Here is an 8,723-nt window from a genome sequence, read left to right as displayed (position 1 = left end):
TGTTCCCACAGGAGGGAACCCAAGCATAAGCTGGTCCACGGCAGAAGTGGAAGTGCTGGGATTTGACTTTAGAGGTTTGACTTAAGCCTTGGAGTCACACAGATGGGATTCTTAAGTATTTGGAGTGCAGGGGAAGAGAAGAGAATCACAGCAGTAAGCTTCAATGATCGCGCTTTTAAAAATCACAAAATTCCAAGCAAGTGCCACCTGTCATTGGATACACTTTAGGCATTAAATAGCTTTAGTCTGAGGTTTTCTGTTCTGCAGAAGAAATTGATTTCTCTATTTCACTTCTGCTCCTTGGAGCTCTTGTGGTTGTAGAGATACCATGGTGTTTATTCTTTGAGCTAATATTTACAGAGCACTGTGGGCCATGTCCTTTTAGTGGGGTTTTAGAAATGGCCTGGCGAGAAGTTCATAGCTTAAGGGGACTGGGCGTTTGGAGGCTGGGATTCTGGTCTCACCTGGGGCTACAGATGGGAAGCAGCTCTCTGGTCATGGAGAAGCCAGACAGGGAGCCCTCCTGCCACTGGGGGAGTCTGTAGTTGGGAAGCACATGGCGTGTGGGCAGCAGTGCTAGGGGGTTGCAGAGCTGACACTGCCAGCAGCAAGCCCGTACTGTATGGTCACCTGTCCCCCAGAGGCAAACCAGAGTCCTGGCTGGCAGGGCTGAGAATTCACCGTGTCCACAGAATCGTACAGCAGAGGGGAGGCGAGAACCAAGCTTCCTACTTCCAGACCAGGCTTCTTCCTAGCGCTGCGCTGTGGGCATGGCTTTGAGCCTGTGCGTGAGCCTGCCAATGTCTAGAACGTGGGCCCTGGAAGCACAGACACTGGGTGTGGGGCCCTTGAATGGTGGGTGTTGCTCAACAGAGGGGTAGGGGATGAAGACAGCAAGGTGAGCTGGTAACTGAACTCTAGAGGCTGGCACTGTGGTGTAACAGGTAAAGCCACGCCTGCGATGCTGGCATCCCATATGGGTGCTGGTTTGAGTCCTGGCTGCTCCACTTCTGATCCAACTCTCTGCTGATGTGCCTGGGAAAGCAGCAGACCTGTACCCGCATGGCAGACCCAGAAGAAGCTCCTGGCTCCTGGCTTTAGATGAGCCCAGCTCTGGCCATTGTGGTCATTTGGGGAGTGAACCAGTGGGTGGAAGACACTCTCTATCTCCCCCCCCCCCCCGCCCCCGTGTGTGTGTCTGTCTGTCTGCCTTTCAAATAGATAAAATCTTTAAATCAAAGCAAAACAGTGAACTCTGTTAATTCGGGAGAAAGTCAACAGGCTCATGAGACTTATGGAGAGGTGAAACCGAGAGAAGCCCCCAGCAGATCTGTGACATTACATGTCCTTTGATCCCAAATGTTAGGTGAGTCAAGACCACCATGAACTTGACCAAGTAGGATTAAGGTTTGAGTGCAATAACTGGTTGTTCTGGCAGCTGGGTCTCTTAAGTGAACTAAGTAGGAACCAAAGGGATAGTCATATGTAGTCTGGATTGTTCCATTTTGAAGAAAGGTTTAGAGGTTTATGCCCCAGAAAGCAAATGAAGACTTGAGGGGAAGCACTCGAATTGCTCAAGGGTTCAAGGAACACTGAGACACTCTCTTCCATCCCATGGGCTCTGGTCATAGGCAGGGTGGCCTGTCAGTCATGTAGCTGCATGGCCCCATCCTCTCCCCTTCCATCCACAAGGATGGAGTTCCCAGTCAAAAGCTCATCCCTCACCGGCCCTGTCCAAGCTGGGCGGAGCTGTAGAATTCCAAGCAGCTGCTCAGCCCAGCACTTCTTGAACCTGAGCAAGTGAGCGTCAGGACCACCTGGAGGGAGCCTGCTGCTGCTGCTGCTGTGAGATTTTGAGAGCAGCCAGCGGCAAGCCCCACTCTCAGAAGCTGGAGTCGCAATGAGGGGCCCCGGTCGCTGGGCCTTGTGGTTTAATCCAGGCCCACCACTCCTACAAGGGGGTTCGTTTGTTTCCCTTCCTCTTTGATGCTTTAACCGTGGTACTGCTTGTTTTTCATTCTCTGTACTGTGTCTGGGGAAATTCACCCTATCTCTGGTTGTTCTGCATTTTGCATAGCGGCCCCCTGGAGCTCCACGTGGTCCCAGAGCGGTGGGGCGGGCAGGCCCTATGCACTGCAGAGCCCTGCTTCTCCTGCTCTCTCGCCCTGACTCAGTAGCAGGGGCTGCTGGGATGGAGGACACGGGGCTTCACTTCACACAACAAACTCTCGCCAAGGTGCTTCCCACTTCTCTTTGCAGGGGGCCACAGGAGGCTCACGCACTGAAGCCTTCAGTTGGCTCCAGGAAGCAGTGAGAAATCAAAGGTGCAAGTGTGTCAATGTGCCAGGCACGAATTTCCTTCCCGGGTGGCCCGTGAGTCCTGCTGTGGCGTCTGTGCACCCACCACCATGGCCACGTGTGACAGGGCACTGCGGGTCCGTGCTCCTCTACTGAGATCCCCCTCTGCAGGAGAGTCGCTGAGCCCTCCGTGGGACCCGAGAGACGGCACCTTATGGAACATTTGCGTCAATGCTGTGTACGTCCCCTGCACCGCTTGTCTGTGGGTCTGGGGGCTGTGGACCTGTGTGATTGTCATTCCCTCCACCTCTGAACCTGGCTGGCCTGGTGGGCGGGCTCAGCCCACAGCTCTCCCTTTGCTCCTCTTCCTTTCTCTTCTCTTTCTCTCCTGTTCTTACTCTGCTTCTTCCTGACCCCCTTCCCCTTTGGCTCTGCCATTCCTGGCTCCCGTTCTTTCCTTTATTAACTCTGTACTGCCAGTGTTTCTGGGCTGTTCCATGTGCAGAGCTGTGTGTGGAGGAACGCAGTCAATACAAGTCCCAGGCTGGATTCTGATCTTCACTTATGTTTGCTCAGGGTTTTGTGGGTGGAGTCGAGTCCCTCCCACCTCGTGTTGACTTCTGGTACCTTAGGATGTGACTTTCTTTGGAGTCAGGGTCTTTGGAGAGGTCATCCTGACTTCAGACAGAGGGCAGCGGGTGGGCCCAAGCCAGTGCAAGGGGTAAATTTGGACCTAGACGTGCGCCCGGGGAGAATATGGGAGTGTGAAGACTCACCGGGGCCCAGGAGCAGCCCCATCCGCCCTGCCCTCCCTGCCCCGTCCGAGAAGGACCCAGGCCTGCCAGCAGCTGGACTTGGCATTTCCAGCCTCTGGCACTGTAAGGCCGTGTGTTTCCGTGGTGGAGCCGCCCCTTTGTGTCACTTGTTACGACAGCCCTGGTAAGCTCACGTACAAACGCATTGAAGGGGAAGCCGGTCGGTAACTCCCAGGGAAGCCCTCCCCCTTCTGCCTTCCTAGTTCCTCTGAGCTCCAAAACCTCTTCCCCGCCACTAGCCCGAAAAGCTTTGTGTGTCTAACACTTGCCTTTGGGAAGCAAGAAATCAGCATGTTGTGATTCATGGTTCTAGTGCTTTCTCATTGGTCTTGCTTTCCAGATGTCTCACTCCACATCCAAACACAAGTGTCTGGGGCCTCCAGATGTGTGTATTTCCCATTGTACAGAAGAGGCGGGCCTCTGTGTGCGCACAAGGGGGGCGGATGTCCATTGAGATTTGCTCAGTGCCAGGTGAATGGAGAGAAGCCCAGTGTTCTGATTCAGGAGACGAAGGTGACGTTGGCTGGTGGCAAAGTCTCCGTGGGGAAGTCGGTGGTGATTAGTTTGCTTAGCAGAGTGAATGGCGTGGGCCTGGTGTGGCCAGCTGGGGTCAGCTGGTGTATCCACAGCAACGTGGGGAGCCAGGTTCAGCCTAACCCTTATGTATATTATTCTAGCCTTCCTAGAATGATCTCCACTTAGTCATTGTGCTCAACAGAGTTGTCATAGCTGGCTGGACACTGCTATTTTTAGAAAGGCCTATTTGCAAGGTCGGCCTGTGGCTGGTGTCTTGGAAACATGGCACGTGAACCATTCCTGCACCCCTGAGGCTGATTGGCAACGTGATTTGCTGTGTACACCAGCTTTCCTTCGGAGAGTCCAGAATTTTCAGGTAGACGAGGTCGGCATGACCAGCCAACAAAAAATCCTGGGGTCTGGGTGTCTTAACAGGCCTGGGCTGAGACCTGGCCACATCACTGCATTTTTCAGTGCTACAGAAAGGAACCTGCCTCTTGGGTGCCCTGTGGTGAGGAGGGAGTGGAGCAAGCCTGGGCATGGATTTCTCCACTGTACTCGAGTCTCAGCTGTGAGTCTAACGGTATACTGAGTCAGTTTCGCAAACCATTGAACAGGGAGGCAGTGTTGGGGACCCCATGCAATCATGTCAGATTTTTTTTTTTTTTGACAGGCAGAGTGGACAGTGAGAGAGAGAGAGAGAGAGAGAAAGGTCTTCCTTTACCATTGGTTCACCCCCCAATGGCCGCTGCGGCCGGCGTACCACGCTGATCCGAAGCCAGGAGCCAGGTGCTTCTCCTGGTCTCCCATGCGGATGCAGGGCCCAATGACTTGGGCCATCCTCCATTGCACTCCCCGGCCACAGCAGAGAGCTGGACTGGAAGAGGAGCAACCGAGACAGGATCGGTGCCCTGACTGGGACTAGAACCCGGTGTGCCGGCGCCGTAGGCGGAAGATTAGCCTAGTGAGCTGCGGCACTGGCTTGTCAGATTATTTTTTAATGGACCACTGGATTGTGTCTGAATATTTTATGTTTTCTTTATCAATATTCTTCAGTTGAGCTCCCACTTAATCAAGCTTTTAATTAAGTCCCATTTAACCAAACTTTTATTTCATACCTACTCTTCACATCTTGACTTAAGGCAGTTCCACGTCTCTCAGCGGCCTCACTTTACAGTAGAGCTTTGAGGCCAGCAGAGGTGGAGCGACTCATCCGGAGCTGGCAAGCAGAGGCAGCACCAACCACTCGGGCTCTCCCCGCACTGCGGGGTTTTCTGGAATGTGGGACTTAGGGAACTAAAATGTGGTTCATCTTGGGCAAACCAGGACGATTGGCCACACTACTCCAAATTTTATATCTTTTAAAAAATATATATAACCTCTCTGTGCCTATAATTATTTCAAATTTGAAAAGCAGAGAGATAGAGATGGAAAGCTCTCCCACCTGCTAATTTATTCCCCAAATGCCTGCAACAGCCAGGGCTGGGCTAGGGCAAAGACAGGAACCAGGAGCGCCATCCGGGTCTCCCACATGGGTGACGGGGGCTCACGTACGTGAGCTGTCACCTGTATCTCCAGGTACACATCAGCAGGAGGCTGTATGAGAAGGGGAGCCAGGACTCGCACGCAGGCACTCCGACGTGGGGTGCGCACATCCCGAGTGGCACCTTAACCACTGCACCAAACACCTGCCTCCAGAGCTGTTTTTTTCAAACACTTTATTCACCTGGATGCCCCTTCTTTCCTACAGGAGAGCTCGCCCCTCGAGGATTTGGGCATATTTAGACACAAACTGCAAGTGCCAGACACCTGGTCTCTCAAGAGTGCAATTTCAAATTCCGCTTTTTAGAGCTGCACGCGCTGCCTGTCCCGCCCCAGTTCACTTGGCTTGGAGCTCGCCTCCTTCCTCTCCCCCCAGCTCTGCCACCACATTTTTCAGCATTACTGGTTTTAATTTCCTTTACCAGCCCCTTTGCAAAAAAAAAAAAAAAAAAAAAAAAAAAAAAAAAAAAAAAAAAAAAAAAAAACCTTCTGTCCTGATTTAATTATGATTTCTCTTGATTCGATTTCATTCTCTTGATTGTCGTTAAACTCCTAAAGTTGCTTCTCCCAAGAATTGAACAGCCAGGTGCTGTGCTTAGAGATTAATAGGCGTCATTTTGCCTTCGGACGCGGGCACTTGCTCACCTCGCTGCAAGCGTGTGGCGGGGAAGGGAGAGTGACCATCCTTCTTCCCACGGCCTCTCGGAGAAGAACAGCGCTGGGGGCTGCCTTCTGAGAGACAGCCAACGAGTGAGAGGAAGCCAAGCCTTCTAACTGTTTCTGCCACCTTCTACCCACTCTAATCTCAACATCTGAGAGTGGCCACAACAGCCCCAGCAGGCTCATGCCTTCGGGGCTCCTGGGACAGCAGCTCAGAGGCTTGCAAGGTGCCTGGGGGAAAGGAGGGGAAGCAGGGCCTGGCGCTGGCCCCAGCGTCCTTGTCCAGCCAAGGCCTCCAGAGGAACGAGGCTGTGGCTACAAGGAACAGGACCACTTTGGGCTCGGACTTCCCTTCCTGGGGATGTCTCCTGCCCTGGGAGCAGCCTTTGCCAGCTCCTTCACCATCCAGGCACGGTAATCCAGCTCCTGTGTGGGTAAAGCACCTGTGAGAAGTTGCTTGTGCAGGCTTGGGGCGGGGAGGGGGGGTGCTCAGCTCATGGTCTCCCAGACCCAGCCTAGTGCTGCGTGACCTCATGGCTTCACAGCCCTGAGCCCCGGGTCCCTTGGGTGTGGGTACACAGGTAGCACACCATGTAATGGGGACGTGACACTGACCTTCATTTTGCATGAGGGTTAAATGAAAAGAATTGAAGTAAAGTGTTCAGCCTGGTTCCTGGCGTGTAATAAACTTTGGATCCTAGGAATTGTTAACACTGTGTCCTTTGGTCCCGTGTGTCAGAGTGTCCAACTGTTCAGACTGAAAAGAAAATGGAAGTCCTTTAGGCCGCCCTGCCTTCCCCATGCTCTCCAATTCCATGAAGAAATCCCCTCTTGGATGCCTCTTGTGACGGGGAGCTCACTGCTCTTGGGGCATTCCCTGATTTCTCTGGGCCACTCTGCAGACATCTACCAGGGTCTCTGTGTGCAGGTGCGGGGCATCACAGCTGCTTTCCAGTTGCCGGGATCAGGAAGGCTTTCCCTGTGATCATCATCATCTTCATCATCATCATCTTGAAAGGCAGAATGGTAGAGAGGAAGACACACAGCACACACACACACACACACAGAGAGACAGAGAGAGAGAGAGAGAGAGAGAGAGAGAGAGAGAGAGAGAGATTGCGATATCCTCCACCTGCTGATTCACTCCCAATGGCCTCAACAGGCAAGACTGGGCCAGGTTGAAGCCAGGAGCCTGGAACTGCATCCGGGTCTCCCATGCAGGTGGTGCAGGGGCCCAACCACTCGGGGCATCTTCTGCTGATTTCCCAGGGAGCTGGATGAAAGGGGAGCAGTCAGGACTTGAAAAACACTACAATATGGGATGCTGGCATTGCATACAATGGCTTAACCCACTGTGCCACAGGCTGGCCCCAACCTCTCCCTCTGCAACTCTCAGTGCAGGTGGCCAGGGGCGAGGACCCAGACCTGGTCTGGTGGATGGTTCAGCCATCACTCAATGCCCTAGGCGCGGGCGAGGACTCCAGACTGAAGAACTTCCCTGACATGGGGGCGTGGACGCAGCAGAACCTACTGACCCCAGCACATGTCACAGCCCAGGCTTCTAAGACCCCAGGGGCTCACAGGACTCACGGGTGGCGTCGCCAGCCCTGCTCATTCTTCATCAGTCAGCGCCGGAATCAGAGCCGCGAGGGCTCCATCTCATGCCTGCGCCACTTGGCAGTGTTTCCGAGTGAGGCCCTGGGGTGTTTGAGAAGCTCTCTGATCGGTCTAATAAAATCCTCCCAGGACCTTGCTGATATCACCAGCTCCATGTCACCTGCTCTTGTACGAGGACAGTGCAAGACTGCATTTTCAATTCCTATTGTGTCTACTTATTGTATTTAAGAGAAATGATTTGCAAGCTTTTCATCGGATTTGCTAGTGTGAATGCCCCTAGGTACGAAGGTGTGAGGAGCTGGACATGTGCTACCAGGGCTGGCGCTGTGGCAGAGCCGGTAAAGCCACCACCTGTGATGCCGGCATCCTTTGTGGGCGCCTGTCCAAGTCTTGGCTGCTCCACTTCTGATTCAGATCAAAGCAGCAGAAGATGACACAAATACCTGGACCCCTACATCCATGTGGGAGACCTGGAAGAAGCTCCTTGATCCTGGCTTTGAACTGGTCCAGCCCTGGCTGATGTAGCTATTTGTGGAGTGAGCCAGCAGCCGGGAGATTTCTCCCTTTCTCTCTCTGTTCACAGCAGCCCTCTACAGGGCTCCCCGCTGCGACTCCCGGTGTCCACTTGGAACCGTGCGGCAGCTTGGCTTATTACTGTCCATCAGTCACAAACTACGTGCTGCTGCGGTGGAGATCTGCAAACCCGAGTCTTCAACAAGGTTTAAATCCTTGTTCATGGAAAGAAGTCCGGAGGCAGGCACTGGTCTCAGCCGGTTGTGTGTTGCTGTAACAGACCTACACCTGTCCCCTGCCCCCTACAGTCTAGAGGCTGGGAAGTTCAAGATCAAGGCGCAGACAGGTTCGGTGTCTGGTGAGGCTGCAGCCTCAGGAAGAGCAGGGTGCTACCCCTGACCTGACGGGGGAGCTGAGAAGCCAGCCAGCCAAGCGCCGACAGAAGCATCTTTTTTTTTTTTTTTTTAAAGATTATTTATTTGAGAGGTAGAGTTACAGACAGAGGGAAAGACAGAGAGAAGGTTCTTCTATCTACTGGTTTATTCTCCAAATGGCCACAACTGCTGGAGCTGAGCCAATCCGAAGCTAGGAGCCTGGAGCTTCCTCGGGGTCTCCAAGCACTTGGGCCATCTTCCACTGCTTTCCCAGACCATAGCAGAGAGCCAGATTGGAAGAGGAGCAGCCAGGACATGAACTGGCTCCAATATGGGATGCCAGAGCCACAGGTTGGGGCTTAATCCACTACACCACAGCGCCAGCCCT

The sequence above is a fragment of the Lepus europaeus genome, chromosome 12 (assembly GCF_033115175.1).
Source record: "Lepus europaeus isolate LE1 chromosome 12, mLepTim1.pri, whole genome shotgun sequence".
Lineage (NCBI taxonomy): Eukaryota > Metazoa > Chordata > Mammalia > Lagomorpha > Leporidae > Lepus > Lepus europaeus.
Note: the sequence above shows the minus strand (reverse complement) of the source record.